This window comes from Prionailurus viverrinus, chromosome E2, assembly GCF_022837055.1.
Source record: "Prionailurus viverrinus isolate Anna chromosome E2, UM_Priviv_1.0, whole genome shotgun sequence".
NCBI classification, from domain to species: Eukaryota; Metazoa; Chordata; class Mammalia; order Carnivora; family Felidae; genus Prionailurus; species Prionailurus viverrinus.
In genome coordinates, this window is record NC_062575.1 from 35,713,413 (window position 1) to 35,737,608 (window position 24,196).

Below are 24,196 nucleotides of genomic sequence, written 5' to 3' on the forward strand. Positions count from 1 at the left end.
GAAAGAGCCCTATAGTTTTCACCTCACTGCCTCTTAGATGGCACCCATGGGGGTGGGGGGGGGGGATGCCAGACACCGTACTGCGAGGACACTCAATAGTCTTGTGGGCCAGCCCATGTGGAGAAGAACTGAGACTTCACACCAAATTGCCCACCATGTAAGAGAGACACCTTGAAACCAGGTTATTCAGCGTCGGTCAAGCCTTAAAAAGATTGCAACCTCAGGAGAGACTTCAAGCCGGCACCCCCAATTAACCCACTCCTGAATGAATGACCCACAGAAACTGGGAGAGATAATAAATAATTATTGTTGTTGGCAGTCCCTAAATTTGGGAGTAATTTGTTATGCAGCAAGAGATAAATAATTCACCCCTCCCAAATCTGCTCCAACAAGGAACCCCCAGCCCTCAAAGCTCCTCAACCTTTAAATGGTACCAGCACTTATCTAGCTTTTCAGGCTAAAAAAATATGGGAGTCATCATTGAATTCTATATTTTCCTCACAACCCACATCCACTCCAAGTGTTAATACTGTTGGTTTTGCTTCCAAACTATATCCTGAATCCCACCATCTCTCTTCATTTCCACCTTTATAACCTCAACCCAGCCACCATAACCTCTCAGCTTGACTGACATAATGGTCTCCCAACTGGTCTCTTGACTTCACTTCTACACCCATATAAAAAGTTCTTTACTTACAGACCAGAATTATTGTATTAAAATTCACAACAGATCCTACCATGTGCCTGTTTTTTCTAGTGGTTTTTCAGCCCAATTTGAATAAAACCCCAAATCCCTGCCTCAGTTCAAAGCTATGCATACTCTGACCTGGGATCCCTTACCAAAACCATCTCCTTTTGTCCTCTGCTATCTACTGTGACTTCCATCTGCCCCTCACACTGGCCAAGACTGCTGTAGATCAGGGCTCTCTGGACTACTTCTTCTCCAGATCTTCATGTGACTGTCCCTCCTCCTTGCTCAGTTGTCCAGGAGTCATTGCTCATCTGCTTTCACAGCCTCCTCTACCAGTAGCCTCTACTTAGTACCTTCTCCACCTACATTTACCTCAACAATATTATTTTTTTCAAGTGTCTTCCCTGCCTCCCCCACAACTGAAATAAGCTCACTAAAGGCAGAGCCATGTTTCAGTATTCACTGCTATAGTCCTATTGCCTCAGTGAGTGTTTGGCTTATAGTGGGTGTTCAATAAATGTTGTCATCTGCGCAGCTGATTCTTGTTGCACAGGATAGACTTGGGGCAATACTTAGCTAAGTCATCTCAAAGGTCTGTAGCAGTTCCCAAATGATGCTTATACTTGTTCAGCCCAACTCTGCCCTTCCTTTAGCCAAATACCACCACGAAAGGGGGAAAACTTGCTTTCTCTTTGCAACTGGAGCTTTCCCATCATTGAGGCAAAGTAGCCATGGCTTATCTAGGGCTGATGGCTTCCTGAAAGCTATACAACCAGTGTGGGTCAGAGCTGGGAATTTGAATTCCACTATGCCAAACCTGAGAAGACATGAGATGGAGGAGAGGGAGGACAAAAGGGCTGGCAGAGTTTGATTATTAGTGGAATTACCACAAAACAAATGGAATTCCAGGATCCTCACATGCAACAACTCCTTCCAAAGACCTGGGAAAGGCACTAACAAGGGGTTCACATGCCCAGATGTTTTTGTAAAGGTTGCAAAAGTAAGACACTTGAACTACATCAGTTAGGACTGCTGTTTCTTTCCCCTGCAATGTGCTTGTGTCAGGAGGTTTTGGAGAGTTATGGGCATTTGGGGATCTGCCTAAGAAGTTGGGTTAGAGTTACATTTAGCATGAGTATAGTGGGATATATAGAGAGCTTTCAGTTAATTTCATGTAGAGTAAAGCTATTGCCAACTGTTCTGTTGTGGAAATGGCTTCCAGGGATATTCCAGCTCTCACTCTTACTGACTTACCTAGCATTACAACATGAAGGTGTAAGGCCAGGGGTCATATCTCAAGAAGAACATGCTCAACACCAGAAGGAAGTGAGTGAATGGACAGAGCTAGAAGCGGCCTGTGGGATGTTATTCTAATCCTTAGACAATGTACCATGGGAAGTGAAGTTCATCCTCATTGACACCTCACCAAAATGAAAGCTTTCTTCTGCACAAAGAATCTTTCTATTCTCTCTATAGAAAAATCATATAACCTAATCACTGATGTATAAAGAAGCAAAGAGAATATGAAGCCAATACACATAGAGAATAAAAAAGTATTTTAGAGGTATACCAGCAGTTAATTAATACAAACATTACTGTTTTTCTGATATTTGCGCATCTTGTCAAGTTTTAATTTTTTTTCTTATTCATTATGAATTACTCTCTTCATTCAAAATCAATATTCACTTTCATACCTAAATTTGTGTTCTTTTTTTCCTTAAAGAGGATCCCTATGTGGTACAAGCTTGTAGCCACACCTGAAAACCAGCCTGGACTTGGACTTGGGTAAGGAGGTAGGAGAGGCAGTGGAAGATTGGGAGGAACCCAGGGTGGGCATCCTGGGTGGGGAGGTCTGTTGTGGCCAAGAAGAGCTAGTCCTGGTTTGTGCTGCCGGGAACAGCTGCTGTCCCCTCCTCCAACACTGAAATCCTCATCCCTGCAGCCCTCATTTTGGGCTGAAGGCCAAATGATTTCCTGTGTTTTCTCTGTTCATCAGCTCTCTATTATCATGATGGTGAGAGCCACCCACTCAATAAAACAAAGCAAACAAACTCCCACAAACCCACAAACAGCTCTGAGTGCATAGTCCCCGATTTCATTTCCTAATTAACCAGTCATTCTCAGCCAATCAGATGATTTGCTTGTCATCCCATTCAGCTTTATGGGCAAACAAATCATCCCTGGGTCTCAGACAATAGCTCCTGGGGCCAGAGAAGAGAGGGTTTGGGAGGGGCCTCATTACTCTTCACTGTGGCTTCCTAAGTCCCTCCTCCCTACCCCTCTTCTGCCTGTCTGTACAGAGTTAATAGGCTTGCTGGGCTGCCTGTTTGGGGACTGCCAGAGCCAAGGCCATGGACCAGGCCCCTGGGGAAGCCCCTTTACTCTGAAGCTCCATAGTTCTGTCTTTTTCCTTTTGCTGTACTTGTTGGTGCCCAGGCTCTAATCAGGGAGGTGGACCCACAATGACTGCTATTCATGCAGAGAACATGAAGGTAGCATCTTCATGGCAAGCAGATCAGGGACTGTGGTCTGGCCTTTCCAGAGCCTCTTGCCAACACACTGGACAAGGAAGTGCAGGAACCCCAGGGAGAGAGGGAAAGGAGTCCTGCCTTCCCAGAAGGCTCGTGGATGCTCTCAAACACTTCCTTGCCATTCTCCTCACCACAACCCTCTGCTTACCACCGGCTCTGCCTCCTTGGGCAAGCCACTCCCCATCTCTGGCCTTTGTCTTATCACCCACGAAAGGAAGAGGTAGTATTTTAGTCTCATAATGGTGGGTGTCATACCAAACCTAGCCAACAGATATATTTTGAGGGTATTGCATACTGATTTGTCTTATTTTGTTTTTGTATTTGAATTAGTTGACAAAACTTTATAAATATGAAGACACCATTTTTTCAGTGTAGATTTCAGGCTTTGTTCAAAATACTCTAGAGATGCCTGGGTGGCTCAGTCAGTTAAACATCCAACTCTTGGTTTCAGCTCAGATCATGACCCCAGAGTTGTGGAATCTAGCCCTGAATTGGCTCCATGCTGAGTGTGGAGCCTGCTTGGGATTTTTTCTCTTCCTCTCTCTCTTCCCCTACCCCACTCAGGCTCTCTCAATGAATGAATGAATGAATGAATGAATACTCTGAAGATCTGGATTTATTGGACCCACATTCCCTCCTGGAAACAATTAGCTGAAAATGAGAAGCTGCCTCTGAGAGATGTGACATGCCCTCTCCAGTTCCCACAGTTCCCACACTTTCCTATCAGATTCTACCCAACCCATTTCACTCTTCAACATTATTTGTGTGACCCTTAAAGACATGTAAGTTTGTGATGATGGACCTTCTTTTGTTTCATATTCTGTAGTTTTAATTCTGCGTCCCTTCTGAACATTTATAAATCATTCTACAGGTATTTATTGACCCTCTCCCATTCTTCTGGTCCCACACTAAGCACTGAGGAATACATGGAGTAAAATGTGGCCTCTGCCTGGGAGAGCCTGAAGTTTGGTTCCAGGGAAATGGAGACTGGCTAAATAAGAATTCATGCTAATGAAAGAAACCTTTCTCCCTGCTGTAAGGAAACACAAGACCAGTTTAGATTCTCTCTGTTATCCTTGCATAGCCATACAGCTAACATTGATGTGGTATATGAGAGTTTTCAGGACACTTTCTTATCTATTAGATCTTTGAGACCTTACTACAACCTAGAAAGGTAGATATTCCTTCCAGATGCTCACAGATGCTGCTGTGGTCTGAATGATTGTGTCCTCCCCAAATTCGTACTTTGAAAATTTAAGACTCCACGTGATGGTATTAAGAGGTGGAGCCTTTGGAAGACGCCCAAGGCTATTAGATCAGGATTGCAGAGCTCTCATAGATGGGATTACTGCCCATATAAAAGAGGCCCTAGAGAGCGAGCTCAACCCTGCTGGAATATGAAGTTACAACAAGTAGTCTGCAACCCAGAAGAGAGCCCTCATCAGAACTCAACCATGCTTGGGACTCTAATCTTAGACTTCTCAGCCTCCAGAACTGTGAGAAATAAATTTCTGTTGTTTGTAAGCTACTCAGTCTCTAGTATTTTGTTATAGTTGCCTGGACAGACTAGGATAGATACCCAGTGACTTGCTCTAATCCTCCACAAGTTGTGCTTTTGATACTCAGCACAGACAACTCCAGACATAATTTTAAGACTTGGCACCTGCCATTCAGAGAGCCAGGAGTGCTGTACCCACCACACTCTTCACCCTGGTCATTGGTCTTTGTGCTCTAGAAAACAGCCCTGGTTCATAGCCTAAAAAGATATTGAAGAGGTATCTCAGCCAAAGGCAGAACCGAAATCTATTCCTCTCTGCATGTCACTGACCTCTTAACTTCCCATTTTCTCCCAAATCTGCTTATATCACCAACCAGCACCTCAAAGAGCAACAGTCAGCCCCAGACTGCCTGACTTCCTATGGCCCAGTTAGCAACCTGGCCAGCCCTCTCTGATTGTGTATATGTGGAGGGATAGTTGTATTCCATTCCCATTTTGGACTGATCAGAGAATAAATGTCCAAGATCATTTTGAATGATAGTCTTTCAGTTCTAGAGAAACCATCAAAGTGATCCTAACCATCAAAGTGGTCCTAACAAACTGTAAAACATGTGGGGGTTGGGGTCTATAGATCTAAGGGTTCTCTCTTCCTTGGAGGACATAATTCTGAATTCTCTTTCTAGGCTTCATTCCAGGGGTCAGAAGCCTGCTTCATGCTTGGCCGGTGACTGCCACAAAGGTGGGCATGAGTGGTGGTGGTGATGGATAACCCCTTGACAGGCTGCCAAGGACACTATGAGCTGGGTTCCCATCTTTGCAGGCATGTATGATGCTTCTCTTATAACAAGCTTCTCCCTGGTTGAAAGTAATACATCTCCTGTGATTTAAGTGACAGGCTGTTGGAATTGTTTCCTTTGGCTTTGGCATAAAGAGGAAATGTGAATCCAACATGATCTGGAGTGGAAGAATACATCAGATCCTAAGACTGGAGTTTTTACATCTGGGCAGAACTTAGGAGACAGACCCCATTAGGGACCTGAGGTTACTCACCTGGTAGACAATATGGTTAAGATACAGAAGTAGATCCTCAGACTCCAAATCAGGTGTCATTTTTCTCCTTCATGCTGTCCCATTCTTCACTTCTATCTGCATGTTTCCCTACTCCACTTAGGTGCCCAAGACCCCATGTTATTAGTACATTCTTCTCACCCAACTAAGCTTCCTTCATCAGTGTCCCAGACAGCATACCTTTTCTTTCCCACCCCCTCACCCAAAAGGATCTTCTCCAACTAAGGGGCACATGCTGACTCACTTTCTGGTGCTAATGTCTAAAGGTTACCACAAACCCTTACTCATACAGAGAGTCATATTTTCCCCCAATTCTTTCTAATTGTTCCCACATTGTGTGGACCTAGAATTGGCCAGACTTGGGCATCAAAGAGATGGACTGAGCTAAGGTGAAGCAAGAGGTTTCACTGAGTCAAGGAATGAGGGGAACCATATAGGATGCTAACGTCATGGGGACACAAAGCCAGAGCTCCTACACAGTGCATGACCCCAATAGGTGTTCAGTGCACTGTGATTGGATGAGTAAGCAAATGAACAACTGAGTAAAGACCTGAGGTGAAAACTTCAGGAGGAATGCTTGGAAGTGCCAAATCTGTGAATGGTATAGCAAGCAAAGCATGGAGGGTTAGCACAAAGATATAGAAAATCAGGGTCGGTTGGTGGAGACATAATGCTGTGGCTACATAGCACCATGTTCCCTTCCTCTGGTAACAGACTTTGGTTTTCCCCTTTCTTCACTGCATGCAGTAGGACTGCCAATCAAGGTGATCCTGGCAATGTCTGGCATATCATCCCAACCAGGCCAATTAGTCCTTCTCTCTCATGAGAATTTGAGCCTTGAGCAGAGTGACAAAGGGACAGAAAATCCTGGTTGCTGATTCATCCCACCAGTGATGACTTGAACAGACTGCCCATCATTTCCTGCTGCTTTGTCCACCAGAACTGGCCTGGTTCTGTCTCCTCAAAGCTTTGGAGTCAAGCGTTTCCTATGAACCACCTCCTGTCCTTGTAATGAATTTCTTTTTTTTTTTTTAAGTTTATTTTTTGAGAGAGAGGCAGTGCAAATGGAGGAGGAACAGAGAGAGAGGGAGAGAAAGAGAATCCCAAGCAGGCTCCACATTGTCAGTGCAGAGCCCAAAGAAGGGCTTGAATTCACAAAACCATGAGATCCTAACTTGAGCTGAACCAAGAGTCCGGTGCTTAACTGCTTGAGCCACCCAGATGCCCCATGAATTTCTTTTTTAAATTTAGATTAGCCAGAGTGATTTCTGTCATTGGTAACCAGATAATCCTAAATAATATAAGATCAAAGGTCAAGAATGTTGGAAGTGGCAGGGTCTTAGACAGTTTCCAAGATATCTCTCTAGAAATTATGGTTTACCATGTGCCTGATGTGTGGGAGAATCTGCCTGGTTTTTGAGACCAGGAGAAATGACACCAGTAAGTCCCTCCCCGAGAATTGCTCATAAGCAATGAGTCAGTACGGTGGGGGCAGCCAGTGAGAGCTTTCTCCAGGACATTTGTGTCTCCAGACTCAAAGCCTCAGGCCCACCTCAGATCCACTGGGCCGAGACATTCCTAAGAGGGGCCTGGGATACTCAGGGGGGCAGCACCGATGGGACATAAATGCCTTCAGTGTAATAACCACAGCAAGAGATTTTCCTTCTGCTTCCACCAGAGACTGACAGCCCAGCCAGCAGGACGTGCAGGCTCATATAAGAAACTACTTGACAGGTTTCTCCAGGAAATTCTCTCTCCAGCTCTCTCTTTATCAAGTAAAATCCTCCCACACCTTTGTCAGACAGCATTTTTAAAGAGCATGGCTGCTTCATTGTCCCACTCCAAGGAGCTCTGAAGTCTCATTTGAGAGAAAGACTAAGACAGAGAAAGAGGGAAGGAGACAGGGAGCAAGAACCAGGAAGGGCAGGTGATGGGGGAGGGAGTCAGACTCTGAGCATCACATCAAGTCTCCTCTGATGATGGACCAGACAGGAAAGGAACTGGAGAAATGATTCAGTTGGACAGGGAAAAGCAGCCAGTTCACCTAATGAGCTAAAGTCATTAGCAGAGTGCAAGAGTAAAGAGGTGCATTCACTTGGCTTTTTGGCTCCCAGGGCCGGAATCCTGTTCCAGCCCCTCACCAAGATTACATAGGATTAATATTAGGATACAGGGCAGAATAGAGAAAGCTGGCCAGCTCCACTGTAAGACCCAAGATGGATACAGGGGGTTTGGGGACAACTCCAGCAGCTGGACCTTATGTTACTTCCTCACCAGGGCTACCCTTTACTCCCTAGCCCCAAGTGTCTCCCATCACATATCATGAGAAATGTGATCTCATCTCTGCCCCCACCATTCCCACCGCCACCACCTTTTGTTCTCCCTATGCCTTCTGTCCCTTCATGTCTTTCACTCTTTTCTCTCTGTGTCTCTTTGTCTCACACTCCACCTTCTACCAACTTCTCAGTTGTTACAGCTTAAGTTCAAAGTCCTCAAAAGGGAAGCTATGATAGATTTATCCAATGGTCATAAGTATAGGAAACTCTGACTTGCAGGACTTGCACACCAAACTTTTTTCTGGTTTGCTGGCCTGCCTGGGGACTGGCTCCCCCCTGGCTGATCCAACCAGCTACAGCCAGGGTAGCTGGGTCATGTGGTATAGGATAGGTCAGCTCGCTGGAAATAACCTTCAGAAGAAGGTGAGGTGGGACTGCCTGGGGCTGTGTAACTGGAGGCCAGTGTGCTCTACCTGTCAGTCACTGTTGCAGAGACCCCCACCCAGTGGGCACCAATCAGTGACATCAAGACCTAGAAGAGCCATGGTGCTGGCGCAGCAGCCACTGGCCAGTGAACAAAAAAAGTCTGAACATGCAAAGACAGTCAGTTATCTGAGATGTCACAACCGTAAAAGACCAAAAGGACCAGTCAGTCGAAATCTCTCCTTTTAATCAAGTGGCCATTTAAACCTGCAGATTAGGTGAGAGGGACAGCCAAGGCTGGAGCTTCTGATCTAAGCAAGCAGATGATGAGAAGAAGCTGCCCACTCTGGCTTCAGGGTCCTCGTCTATACAATGGGATGATAACAGTGCCAACCACATGGGGCTGCAGAGAGAGGAGGTTAAGATCACACACAGATGGCCTGCTCAGCGTCTGGGCCACAACAAAGGCTCCATTTAGTTAGTCTTTTTAAAGTGATTTTCATCCACATTAAAATAATTTTTATTTAAAATTTAATATTTTATGAAAATGGTGATTAATACTATTAGCCAGGCCCATCTCTCAGAGAAACAGATCTGAGCAGAGTGGGAAATAACTCAGAAAGAGACTCCACCAAGAACGCAAACCTCAGTCGGCCTCTCCATCCTTCCCTTTGTTCGCACCAAAAAATCCCCCCTGTTGGGGCATATGAAGAAGGTTATAACAAGAGTCACATTGAAAATTATTAATCCTCTGTTTTCAGCTGTTGCAAGGTAATGTTCTTCTTACCGAGTTGCCTGAAGCCAAGTTGGCTGACCTCTGGGGTAGGACTTTTCCACTGCAGTGACAGTGGCATTCTCCTGGAAGAGGAGCAGCCTCAAGCTACAAGAATGGGGCCAGGGGTCCCTCCCACTGGGCTACATTGTGTTTCCTCCTCACTGTGTCCTGACCAGATGACAGCCACTGACAGATGCTGGAGGTGGGGATGGTGGGTGGCAGCAGAAATGTTACTAAAAAACTAGCAGCTCTTGGTAGTGGAGGAGCTTTCTAGAAGCTATGTTGGCATTGCAGACATGGAGGATGGTCAGTCTGCCCCCTTCCCTATAGCACCAGAGGCTGTTAGAAGAGGGGATCTTAGATTCTTTACTGCTAACCCTAACTGGTTGCAAAGAAAACAGTCTTCTTCAGCATGTTTTTTCTATGAAGCCAGGTCCCTTTCTTTTCTATGTCTTCTTTCCTTCAATCATTCTCTTCCCCTATTTCCCTGTCCCTTTATGTCCTCTGGTTTTTAACTGAGTTGACTTGTCTGCAGTCCCAACAGAGGCGTAGAATCCAAGAGTGGAACCTCTTCATGCACAAGAGAAGCCTGAGGCCCAGAGAGAGGAAGGAACTTGCCAAGGTTACACAGTAAGTAGTGACAGAGATGAGGTCTTCAGGTAAGGCCCTGATCTCAGGTGCATCCCCCAGCAGGAAATGTGCCTCATCTGAATTCTACCTAACACTACTTCTGCCCAATGCTAATAGGGATGAAGTCCAAGTGAAGAGGTCTGTGGCCAATTATCATGGGTAGCCCTGGGGTTGGACAAGGTTAAACATGCTTGCTTGGTGCAGGATTTCTCAGAGCCTTTGATATGTTATGGTACGTAGGACATTAGGGTAGTTTAAGGAGGGAGGTATTCTGGGACATACAGTATTTTCCAAACTTATTTGACCTTTCCCTTTTCCAGTGACCATCTTGCAGCCCAACATCCGGCAAACCACATTGGAATACAGCGTGCCACAATGATGGTGCTTCATGACCCAGCCCAAAGAATGGATACCCCTTTTGAAGTGTCTACCCAGAGGAGAAGCACCTCCATCCACACCAAGAGACTGGGCTGTGTTCCTGGAAACATGAGCCTTTAAAAGTGAAGCTATAGTGTAAAACAAATTCAAACATAAAAAAGCTTTTTCTTTCACCTGATTTTTGTTCTGGAGCTCTACATTTAATGAAATATTTAATGAAATATCAGGTTGGAAGGGGCAAAGAGGAAAGGTTGCACTGCTCCCAAGAATACACCACATTTCAGTCCAAAGCAAATTAAGTCAGGGGCTCTTTAGACTCAAGTCCCGGGATGAGAAGCAGAGAGTAGGCTAACAGGTTCTGGGCTGAGCCCCAGCCGACTGTGGTAATAAAACACAGTGCATAGACATAGAGGCTTTGGAACAAAAATACCTTGTAGCTATTATCTTCATGAGTCTCTCTGCCCATCTGCACACCCCCTCTTCCATTCTTTTAATCTGGAGCTACTGAGAATCGGTATTTTTCTCACCTTTGTAATATGAGAAACAAGTTAATTAAAATCAATCCCAACTCCAGTCTCAGAGCGTCCCTGCTTTGGCTGCAGATCCATCAACAGTGTGTTTTGATAGCAGTGCACGAAGGTGGTTATTCAGAGACACTGATAATTGCATTAATTTAGGAGGCATTAGCTAAGCCCTACAATTAATTACACAGGGAGCAGACAGAGCTGTAACCCACCAGATCGCTGAATGAATAAGATAGAAACGTCAGCTCCTTTTTATCCAGATCCAAACACTCAGAACACTCAAATAACCAACCTGTTTTCACTGCTTGCAGATGTTTTAACAGTGACCTTGAGACACTGAGGCCTTGAAGGTCTTTCTGAATCCTGAAAGAGAGATTAGAGGGCTATTTGAATAATGTCCATTTTAAGGGAATTTTATTGGACTCCATCTTTTTGAAAGCTGGTCATTTATGAGGGATATTTGTGACACATCTCGTGGAATCAGAATCTCTAGCTAATTAGTTTTGATCCCATTTCTTCATTCCTTAACAAATCTGAGATGAATAGAAATTAGAAATCCTCTCTCCCCCTACCTCTCTCTTTCTAACCCCTCCCCACTTTTCACAATACACACACACACACACACACAGAGATTAATGTATATGCACATACCTTTCCTATTAATATAAAAATTACATACATGTACAGTTAACCCCTGAACAATGTAAGAGTTAAGAGCTCTGACCTCCTGCACAATCAAAATCTGTGTATAATTTTGAATCCCCAAAACTTAACTACTAAGAACCTATTGTTCACCAAAAGCCTTACTGATAACATAAACAGTCAATTAACACATATTTTGGATGTTACATGTTTTATACATCATATTCTTATAAAAATGTAAGATAGAGAAAAGAAAATGTTATTTAAATAATCATAAGGAAGGTAAAATACATTTACAGTATTGTCCTGTATTTATAAAAAAAAAAAAGTCCGTATATAAGTGGACTCATGCAGTTCAAGGCCAGTTGTTCAAGGGTCAACTGTATATACATACATAAATAGTAAAAAAGAAAAAATGAGAAAATAAGTGAAGACTTAGTCTGAGCAAAATAATTTTAAATATAGAGAAGGCAGAGGACTATGTGGGGAGGTGGGAGGAGTTTTCTGCCGCTGTCAGAGTCCTATAGTCCCTTCTCCTCACCTACTAAATTATACACATTTCTTAGGGCCCAAAAATCAAGAGCCTTTCTTTTTCTTGAAGAGTTCACAAATGCCTGCTTGGAATGCCAGAGGTCTGGGCTTCAGGTAAATTTTAGGCATATTTTCTGGCCCATAAGTGAGATGTGAGCTAATACTAACATAAGCAACTGGCCAGGGTGTGGCCTCAGAAGGGACCCCTTGAGATGGGTGTTAACCTGGTCTTGTAGATGGGAAACCAAGACTTAGAGCTGTGTCATAACTTGTGCAGCACTCACGACTGCCCAACTCCAAGCCCAGGCTCTTGGCCATACTGCTGCCCAGCCTTCCAGGCACAGACTGTCAGTGCCCAGTAGGCAGAGAATGACTCGACCCTGCTCAGGCTCTGAGAACTGCTTTCTCCATGGAGCCATGGAGACCCTCTGGGGACCATGTGGTTTAAGAAGTACATTCTTTGGGTGCAGTCTCACCACTGGGTATGGAAAGGAAACAAATTTTATGTGTATTACTCAAGTAATATATGAGTGCATTCTCATTATAAAAGCTTCAAATGATCAGAAGTGTGCCAGGAAACCCCAGATGGCCATTTGTCCACCCTTACTCCCTCTCTTCTCCCCAGAGCCTACCACTGTTAACAGTTTGGATCATGCATCCTTCTGATCATCTCTATGGACATCTACAAAAATCAAAGTTATGTTCTGTTTTATGAGCACACTGCCTTTTATAAGATGCTTCTTTATTTAATAATATACCTTGGAAATCAGTTCACAGTAGCATATATAGATCTACCTCCTTCTTCAATGCAGCCCATTCCAATATTGCTTTTACCAAACCATCTTATAAAATACCTGTTTGTGAACACATGCAAGTAGATTGGCAGGGTGGCTTCCTAGAAGTGAAATTTCTAGGTGCTACAGATTGAAATATGTCCCACACCCCAGTTTCTCATGTTGTAGTCCTAACCCTCAGTACCTCAAAATGTGAATTTATTTGGAAATGGGGTCATTGAGAGTGTAAGGAGTTAAGATGAGGTCATTAGGGTGGGGCCTAATCCAATGGGGCTGAAATTCCTTATAAAGGGGAAATTGGGACATAGAGACAAGCCCACAGGGCTTATGCCATGTGAAGATGATGTCAGAGATTGGGCTGGTATCTCTGCAAGCCACACAAAGCCAAAGATTCCCTGCATACCACAAGAGGCTAGGAGAGAGGCACAGAGCAGATTCCCTCTCACAACCTTCAGAAGGAGCAAATTCTGCCAACACCCTGATCTTGCACTTTCAACCTCCAGACAGGTAAGACAATAAACTTCTGTTGTTTAAACCACCCAGTTGTTGGTACTTTATTATGGCAGCCTTAGCAAATATGCCTTGTATGTACGTTCAAGTTTGGTGTATAGTGCCAAATGGCTCCCTACACCAAAAAATTGTTGTCATTTCACAGTCCCAGGTAGAGTATGAGATGGTGAGAGGCTTCAGACCCAGCAGGTACCATATGCATATGCATCACCAGTCGTAAAAGCCCTTGTCACCTTTGTGAACTGCATGAGTCCTGCTTAGTACTGGCACTGAGTCTGTTCTGATTTCACTTCCACCAATTTGAGCCTTCTTTTTTTTTTTTTAATTTTTTTTTCAACGTTTTATTTATTTTTGGGACAGAGAGAGACAGAGCATGAACAGGGGAGGGGCAAAGAGAGAGGGAGACACAGAATCTGAAACAGGCTCCAGGCTCTGAGCTATCAGCCCAGAGCCTGACGCGGGGCTCAAACTCACGGACCGCAAGATCGTGACCTGGCTGAAGTTGGACGCTTAACCAACTGCGCCACCCAGGCGCCCCTTTTTTTTTTTTTTTTAATTTTTTTTTCAACGTTTTATTTATTTTTGGGACAGAGAGAGACAGAGCATGAACAGGGGAGGGGCAGAGAGAGAGGGAGACACAGAATCTGAAACAGGCTCCAGGCTCTGAGCTATCAGCCCAGAGCCTGACTAATTTGAGCCTTCTTAACGATATTATCACAACCTTTTGGGTGGTAAGGTGAAGAAAAGTGCTTCGCTACAAATCCGTATAGGCTAAGACCAAAGAAGCAATAAAGGCAGGGAACGCTCAAGGTTCAGAAGACGGAGAACTCACTCCTTGCTGGCATGACCTATGGAGAAATGGACCCCAGAGCTTGGGAGGATGGAAGTATTCTCTGCCCACTGGGCACCAAGAATCTGTGCCCAGAAGGCGACATTATGGCCAAGAGCCTGGGCTTTGGAGATGGGCGGTCCTGAGTGCTGCACAAGTTATGACACAGCTCTGAGCCTTGGTTTCTCATCTGCAAGACCAGGTTAATAAACATCTCAGGAGGCCCCTTCAGAAACCACACCATGGCCATACAAATGTGAAGACTTCCCTCCATCATATCCTCGGGTTTATATTTGCCATGTATCTGACATGACTGTTTTATTCAAAAAGAAAAAAAGAAAACCCAGAAGATGATGACAGTTGGGGCCAGACTGACACTGCCCTCTCTTCTCTGGCCCACAGTGAGGTTTAGTGATGGGTCAAGGAGAGTGGTGAGGCACCTTTCTGATGTGTTTTGAGAGAATAATAGAAATGATAAGTGGCTCCAGAATCATGTAAAATATGCTGAAGGGGCCACATTTGCATTAAATTTTGTGATTATTACATGAAAGTACACTGAATCCACTTAACAGATAGGGTTCAAACTTGTCCCTGTAGGACATCTAGGGCCATAGAAGTATCCGTGGAACTTGATGTGTATGGTAAATATAGACAATATCAGGAGCAGGGTGTGATGGGGGTCCCATCAGCAAGTTCAGGGGCTTTTCTGCCAAACTGCTAGAGAGGGAAGTATTGCATAACCAAGGTTGTCTGGTTGCAAGTGACAAAGATCAGCTCATGTTGGCTCAAGCAGGGGAGGAGATTTATGGTCATTGTCATTTGGTCTCTGTCCCCTTCCATCTTCCAACTCTGCTTACTTTGGTTTCAATTATATTCAGGCAGGCTCTTCTGTGATGGGAAAAAAACTCACTCAATGAGTCTTGGTTTATACGCTCCTCTAAATAACTCCAGTGGAAATCACAACTATCCACGAATCTTATTGGGTCAGCTTGGATCATGTGCCCATCCTGAAACAGTCAGTGTGACCAAAGGGATAGGGAATATGCTCACTGACCGCCAGCAGCACATGGCAGTTCAGGCTTGGGAAGTAGGACTGAGAGTTTGAGAGGTTTTGGGGAGTGGAGGGGACCTAATAAACAACACTCCTTCTTTTCTCTGCCTGAGTTCAGAACACTTGAGAGATGGATTCAGGGTCAGGCAGACAGAGCTCAAAACATCACAATTATTACTGGTAAAACTAGGCACATGGAATGTTGCTTCAGTGTTCAACAACAGGCTTCTAAATACTAAAATCCCAGAAAGAGCCAGCCTATCACAGGCAGAACTGGATAACTGCAAGTGTCCCCCCTTGGTGTCCTAAGAATCACGGACACCTAAGCTTATAGAATCATGGCTTAGAAGAGAAAGAGCTATGTATTCCCTGAGAGAGAAGTGGGGGTGCCCTTCCCTCAATGTACCAAACAGGTAAGTCTCTCCCTCTCCCAGGGGAGGGATGAAGAATAAGGGGGAGGCCAAGAGAGTTACTGTGGTGGAAGCCCCTCTCCTTGGGAACAAGAAGAGTGAGGATTAAAAGCCCTGCCCCTTGCCCCATAATAGATGGGTTCCGCAACAGGAAAACTGGGCAATGGTGCAAAGGAATTAGAATGGTCTCAGAGCCAATAACAGCAGCAGTTATGTGACAGGCATAAAAGAAGAAATGTCTTCACCCATTCTCTTTCTTAAGGATGCGAATTAATAGTCACACCAAGGTGTATACTCAACATGTCTACATTTATAAATGGAGTGACATAGTCCAATCTGACTTTGACATAATCAAAATCTCAGATTGTTTATAGGATCCTTTGTATGTGAAAAATTCAAAGGAAAACAGAATCAGTCACCAGTGTGGTCTGGGGTCAGTCCTAAAAATCACAGTTGGCCTCACCCAGAGTTCCAGAAATGGACTCAAAAGAACTGGGCTCTGGCTCAGCATCTGGACCTGCAGGGTGCTCTAGGACAAAGACCCTCCCCCTCCAGAACTTCTGTTGCCTCCTATGAAGAGGATTCTAACCCTGGAGGCCCAGTTGACCTCATAGTGTGGTTAGGGTCATATAGGACAAAAGGAAAAGCACTTCTAATGATAATAATAGTTAACATTGGAAGCATTTATCATGTAATACTGTTCTAACAGCTTCACATGTGTTAACCCCTCTAATCTTTAAAACAGCCCTACAAAGTAGATGCTCTTAGTGTAATCGCCATCTTATAGATGAGGACACCGAGATACAGAGCAGTTGGGAAGTTTGCCCAAGGCCTTGCAGGCTATAAAGGATGCTGCTGCTGCGGTCACAAACAAGGTAGTCACTGTTGACAGGAGAGCCCAGGGTAGTAGCCAAAAGAAGAATGGTCAGACAGATGGGGTCAGTGGCCATGCTGGCTTTATGTCTTCTCACAGAGGAGAGGTTTCTGAGCAAGGAGGGAATCTTCATTTTTTTATTTTTTCAATATATGAAGTTTATTGTCAAATTGGTTTCCAAACAACACCCAGTGCTCATCCCAAAAGGTGCCAAGGAGGGAATCTTAAGACTTGGTCATGGGTCCACAGTGGGGCAGGGTATACAGAGCCAGGTGGGGGCTTTATCCATGTCTCATCAGAAGGACCCAGTACCAGTCATGGATGCTTCTAAGCCCTCTGCTCACAAGTTAGCCCCTCCCTGGATACCTCCTCTTCTTGAAGTATGGAGACAAAGCTAGGTGACTTTATTCAGGCCTTTGAGGAGGTAAGAAAGCACGTCACACAGGATTGGTCCTAGGCCAGTGATACCTTCCCTACCACATAGCCCTCACTTACAATCTCTTAGAAAGCCTAGCTCTCCTTTTAACCAAACATATCTCAGAGTTTACTCAGCAAATTTAATATTACTTCTGAAGCAATCTGTCTATTGTAGCCTGTGCTTTCTAGAGAGAAGGAAGAACATTTTTACCAAGGCCTCCCAGTTCCCCAAAGACAGGGGGATATAGATGTTCCCTCTGGCTAAGAGAGAGAGTGAGAAGAAATCATTTTTTACCACCTGGCCAAATTGTGGTATACTGTATTAGATGATTTAACTTTGTTTTTTAGCCTACGTTTGATTTTGTTTGAAGATTTATAGTAAGGCTGAAAAAAGATGTCACAGTGTTTCCTTTGCCCAAATAAGAATGGCAAATGGCTACCACACATAGCCCTTCCTTCCTCTCTCACGTCAGTGGCAGGCATTGCCAATCAATCATGATGCTCTGTCCCACCAACCCCAGACATGGCCTTAGAAGCCTCAATGTAGCTCTCCAGGCTATCTGAGCTGGCACAAGCAATGAAAACCATTTGCTATCCCTGCCAAAGAAGGAGGAGAAGCTGAGGAGAAAAAAAAAAAAAACAGTAGAAGAGACAGGCATAATATCAGGTGACTGGGAAAAAAAATACTGAGAAGGAACCAAGAGCTTTGCCAAGTGGATGGTTCCGGGAGACAAGTGATAGAAAACAGGCGTGGAGAATTTAAACTGTGTTGATAAGCTGTAACTCTGGTAACCAAGAAGAAAGTGTAAATGTAACACTTAACACATGGACTGTAACTCTTTAAGAGTTGAAAATAAGCTGGGCAAAGAGTCAGAGCTATAAAGGGGGCCAAAGACAGTCAGTAGTATTTGTAGGATAAACACAATAATTATTTAACCCTGAACTTTATGGCTGTTAAATGAGTATAAAAATAGATACAGGTATAGATAGGCATACATGGAAACAAAGCTTCCTATTAATACTGACAATAGCTAACATGTGAGTGTCTGCCATGTGTCAGGCACTGTGCCAAGGATTTTTCACACACTGTGATATAGGGACTATTTTCCCATTTTACACATACAGAAACTGAAACTCAGGCAAGCGAAATAACCTACAAGATCAAATGGTTAGAATATAGTCGAATCAGAATCTGACTTTAAGCAGTATTACACCAGCTCCTTCCTAAATACACAACTTCATATCTATATAAGAACCTACAAAGCAGGGAGGAGAATCTAGTCCAGGTGTTCTTATGTCTGGGGAATTGTTGTTCTTATGTATGTATTGTGTACTCATTCATTCATTCATTCACTCACTCATTTACTCTTCCACAAATATTTATTGTGTGCCACTATGTGCCAGATACTGTGTAGGCACTGGAGATGCCAAAGGAATAAGACAGTTGAGGAACCTGAACTCACATAACTTTAATGGCCTTTCCAGTAAAATTACTGGCTTTTCTAGTAATCAAAGAACTGTGCAGCTGCTACAATAACTTAGACCAAGACCTTCACGTTATAGTTGGGGAAATGGAATTGGTATTTGGGATGGGAGGAACTGGAGGCAGCCCAGGTTCACCATGTGCAGTTCTGGGCTTAACAGACCTGCTGAGCCCACTTCACACCCAGCTCTTGGCTTGGCCAGGTTCAGTGGGAGGTGTAGCCTCTTCTGGGTTGGGCTGGGGCAACAAATATCCTCTCTGGTCAGAAGGGTTCTTTGCTTCTGGATGATTCTGATGTGTAGCTGAGGTTGAGAACAACTGGGATGGAAGAGGACCCAACAAATGCACCAGTCTGAGGTACAGAAGACAGTATGGCCCTGACTTCTCTGGACCTCCTGGCCCCAACTGTAACATGAAGAAGGTGGCATAGGGTGTCCAAGGGTCTCGACCTATGACATTCTCCAGTGCAGACCAGCTTAGGATTGGTGCTATGACGATCCAGCCCCTCACTGTTCCTTGGAAAGCCTTGCAAAGCAACACTTGCAAAACGCACAGGCAGCAGGCAAAGGGCACAGGATCAGCAATGACGCTAGTAAACCAGTCTGGGCAGCCCAGCGGCAGTGGTTGTTTGGATTCATTTCAGAGAGTATTTTGAGAATCTGATCCAAAAGGCTCAGACAATTTTAAGTTCATTTTAAGTTCAAACTGGCTCAATGGGTATTAGGGTCTTTTCCTGATGTTAGAAAGAATAAAATTACCTTGGCACAGTACATAAATCTATAAAGAGAAAAAAAATCTGACTTGGTTGGATACAGTTTGGGCTTTTGCAGATAAATCGATGTTTTTAGCTCATGATTTCACACATTCAAACCCCTGAGTACAATCTTACTGGGCAACATCAGTCTGATTGTCCTAACCGGAGTGGGGTTGGAGGGATGGGAGACTGCAGCATCCATTAACTTGGACCCACAGAGTGAAGAACATTTTGTGGAAGGTGGGGAAGTTTCTGTAAAGGAGAATTCATTTCTCCCCTGTGTCTCGCCTTTACTACTCATACAGAACACTTCATTTCTGACACTTCTGGTCGCCAGTTGGCGGTGTGGGGTGGGGGGGTCCCCCACTAAGCAACTGTCACCAGCTGAGTGTCCTACAATTCAATTCAATTCAATTCAGACATTAACTGAAGTTCGTGCAGAGCAGACCCTACGGGCTAAGGATTCAGTCCCACAAGGATGCCCCTGACTTCAGATGCAAATGACCAGTGGTATGTCCCTAGATTACCCACAATTTCTGTCCAATTTGGCTACTAATTCGAAGTCCCATAAACCAACCCCCTCACCTTGGATTCAATTATTTACTAGAACAACTCACAGAACTCAAGGAAACACTTACATTGGCCAGTTTATAATATAACAAAGGATATGATAAAGGACATAGCTGAACAGCCAGATGAAGAGATACATAGGGCAAAGTCTAGGAGGGTCCTGAGCATGAGAGCTTTCATTTCTGTAGAGTTGAGGTACATCACCCTCCAGACAGGAAAATGGTTCACCAACACATGAGCTCTCTGAACCCCATACTGTTGGGATTTTTATGGAAGCTTCAACATGTAGGCATGATTGATCATTAACTCTGTTTCCAGCCCTCCTTTCCTCTGTCCTCACTGGAGAATTGGGCATGGGGTGTGTGGGAGAAGATTGAACATTTCAAGCTTCTAATCATGGCTTACCTCTGACCCCTTACATCCAGGAGTTCAACAAGAGTCACCTATTAGAACAAATGACACTCTTATCACTCAGGAAGTTCCAAGGGATTTAGGAGCTCTGTGTCAGGAACTGGAGCCAAAGACTAAATGTAAGAACAAAAGATTTTCCTAACATCTCTCTTTGCAAGGGTTTAGGAGTCCTGTGTCAGAAACTGGGGACAGAGGCCAATATATACGCATATCTCATTTTATTGGCCTCACTTTATTGCTCTTTGGAAATACTGCATTTTTTACTAATGGAAGCTTTGTGGCATTGTGCAAGTCTATCAGAACCATTTTTCCAACAGCATTTGCTCACCTAATGTCTCTGTGTCACATTTTGGTAATTGTCACAATATTCCAAACGTTTTTATTGTTATTATATTTGCTATGGTGATCTGTGGTCAGTGATCTTTGATGTTACTATTGTTTTGGGGCAACCATGTAAGACCATGAATTTAAGCAATGAATTTTGTGTGTGTTCTGACTGATCTACCAGCTGACCATTCCTGTATCTCTCCCTGTCCCTGGGGCTCCCTGTTCCCAAACACAATATCATTGAAATTAGGCCAATTTAATAACCCTACAATGGCATCTAAGTGTTCAAATGAAAGGAAAGGTCACATGTCTCTCACTTTAAGTCTAAAATTAAAAATGATTAAGCTTAGTGAGGGAGGTGTGTCTAAAGCCAAGACAGGCTGACACCTGGGCCTCTTGTCCAGTTAGCCAAATTGTAAATGAATGCAAAGGAAAAGTTCTTGGAGGAAATGAAAAGTGCTACCCCAGTGGACGCATGAATGATCAGAAAGAGAAACAGCTGTATTGCTGATATGAGGTAAGTTTTCTTGGTCTGGATAGAAGATCAAACAAGTTACAACATTTCCTGAAGCCAAAGCCTAATCCAGAGCAAAACCCTGACTCTCTTCAATTCTGTGAAGGCTGAGAGAGGTGAGGAAGCTGCAAAAGAAATGTTAGAAGCTAGAAGAGGCTGGTTCATATGGTTTAAGGAAAGAGGCCATCTCCATAATATCAAAGGACAAGGTGAAGCAGCAAGTGCTAATATAGAAGCTGCAGCAAGTTGTCCAGAAGATCTAAGATAATTAATGAAGGTGGGTACAGTAAACAACAGGTTTTCAATGTAGACAAAACAGCCTTCTATTGGAAAAAGATGCCATCTAGAACTTTCATAGCTAGAGAGGATAAGTCAATGCCTGGCTTTAAAGCTTCAAGGACAGGCTGACTCTCTTGTTAGAAGCTAATGCAGCTGGTGACTATAAGTTGAAGTCAGTGCTCATTTATCATTTCAAAAATCCTAGGGACCTTAAGAATTATGCTGAATCTACTCTGCCTGTACGGTATAAATGGAGCAACAAAGCCTGGATGACAGCACATCTGTTTACAACATGGTTTACTGAATATTTTAAGCCCTCTGTTGAGAACTGATGCTCAGAAAAAAAGGATTCCTTTTCAAATATAACTGCTCTTTGACCATGCATCTGGTCATCCAAGAGCTTTGGTGGAGACAGACAATGAAATTAATGTTGTTTTCATGTCTGCTAACATAACATCCGTTCTGCAGCCCATGGATCAAAGAGTAATTTCAACTTCCAAGCCTTATTATTTAAGGAATACAGGGGCACCTGGGTGGCTCAGTCAAGCGTCCAACTTCAGCTCAGGTCATGATCTCACGGTTTGTGAGTTCGAGCCCCACATCAGGTTCTCTGCTGACAGCTCAGAGCCTGGTGCCTGCTTCAGATTCTGTGTCTCTCCTACTCTTTCTGTCCCTCCCTTGCTCATACTCTGTGTCTCTCTGTCTCTCAATAATAAATAAATGTTAAAAAAAAAGAAATACATTTCTTAAGGCTATAGATGCCATAGTGATTCCTCTGATGGGTCTGGGCAAAGTATGTTGAAAACCTTCTGGAAAAGATTCACCATTCTAAGTGCCATCAAGAGCATTCATGATTCATGGGAAGAGGTCAAAATATACATTAACAGGTGTTTGGAAACAGTTGATTCCAACCCTCACAGATAACTTTGAGGGGTTCAAGACTTCAGGGGAGGAAGTATCTGCAGATGTGGTGGAAACAGCGAGAGAACTAGAATCAGAAGTGGAGCTCAGGGTCACCTGGGTGGCTCAGTCGGTTAAGCGTCTGACTTCGGCTCAGGCCATGATCTCATGCGGTTTGTGAGTTTGAGCCCCACGTCAGGCTCTGTGCTGACAGCTCAGAGCCTGGAGCCTGCTTTGGATTCTGTGTCTCCCTCTCTCTCTCTCTCTCTCTGACCCTCACCCACTCACACTCCGTCTCTCTTTCTCTCTCTCTTTCTCAAGAATAAACATTAAAGAACAAAGAAGTGGAGTTCAGAGGTGGGACTGAATCACTGAAATTTCATGATCAATCTTTAATGGATGAGGAGTTGCTTCTTAAATGAGCAAGAAAGTAGTTTCTTGAGATAGCATCTACTCCTGGCAAAGATCCTGTGAATATTGATTGTTGAAATGACAACAGAGGATTCAGAATACTACATAAACTTAGTTGATAAAGCAGCACCAGAGTTTGAGAGAATTGACTCCAACTCTGAAAGAAGTTCTACTGTGGGTAAAATGCTACCAATCAGCATCACAGGTTACAGAGAAATCATTTGTGAAAGGAAGAGTTAAACAATGTGGCAAACTTCATTCTTGTCTTCTTTTAAGAAGTTATCACAGTCACCTCAACCTTCAGTAGCCACCACCCTGATCAGTCAGCAGCCATCAACACCGAGGCAAAATCTACCAGAAAAATAATTACAACTTGCTGAAAGTGTTTTTATTTTCTTTGGGTAAATACCCAGTAGTGAAATTTTTGGATCATATAGTATTTCTAATTTTTATTATTGACGAACCTCCATACTGTTCTCCCCAGTGATTTCACCAATTTACATTCTCACCAATAGAGCACAAGTGTTCCTTTTTCTCTACATTCTTGTCAACACTTTTTATTTCTTGTCTCTTTCAGTTTAGCCATTCTGACAGGTGTAAGGTGATATGTCATTGTGGTTTTTATGATCATTTCCCTGGTGATTAGTGATGTTGAGCATCTTCTCATGTGTCTGTTGGCCATCTGCATGCCTTCTTTGGAAAAATGTCTATTCATATCCTTTGCCCATTTCTTAATCAGATTGATTTTTTGGTGTTGAGTTATATAAGTGCTTTATATAAAGTATTCTTGAATTCAAGAATATATATTGTTATTTTAGACATAATGCTATTGCACACTTAATAGGCTACTATATAGTGTAAATGTAACTTTTATGTGAGCTGGGAAACCAAAAAATTCATTTGGCTTACTTTATCGTGATATTTACTTTATTGTGGTGTCTGGAACTGAACCCACAATATCTCCAAAGTATGCCTGTATTCATTTCTTATTATTTCACAGGTTTCCAAAAAAGGTAAAAGCAACAAGAACCCCAGAGAACTTCCTTCTGTGACAGAGCCACCCCCAAATCCCTTTGGATCCCAGGGCCCCAGGGGATAAACAAAATGTGCTCACAAATACATCCTAGTATTTCTCTACCTTGCTTTCTCTACCAAGGGTATGGGTAGAAGCAAGGCCTTGATTTTTCAAAAACATGGTAAGTACCTGTAAATTTTCACCAAACAAAAATGCCATTGCCAAGGGGATATTTTGAGAGCTGTTTCACAGTCAAAGATGCTTAAAACATTCTATGATTCTCCCTTGTGGAGTTTCCAGGAATCTTGGGGTGCCTTGTTTCCTACTCTCTTGCTGGTTTGCTCTAGACTTGAGTACAGAGAAGACACTGTTGACTCCCCTGGGCAGAAGTGTACATTGTGGAAGAGTTGTCAGTAGGGAAAGCAGAGATGAGAAACAGGTTCATTCAAACTAGCTCAGGTAATGGGGAACTGGGAAGGATATGACTGGCCAAGGACAGGAAACAGAGGACAGCTGGGCCACATGGGGCCTGGCACTGGGTGGCCAGTGTCCAAAGCTGTGCTTCTCTCTCATACCTCTTCTCCTCAAACATCCGCTCCATCTTCTAGTTGCTTACATGCCATTTTATGCTGGCGTGTGACCTCTCTGCTCTTCCAAAATGTTGGATACAAGGGTGGATT

At 43.8% G+C, this 24,196-nt stretch overlaps 1 pseudogene; it reads left to right on the forward strand.

The window, feature by feature from the left end:
• Positions 1–20,667: 20,667 nt before the first annotated feature.
• Positions 20,668–23,600, forward strand: LOC125152548 (tigger transposable element-derived protein 1-like; annotated as a pseudogene).
• The last annotated feature ends 596 nt before the right edge of the window (positions 23,601–24,196 follow it).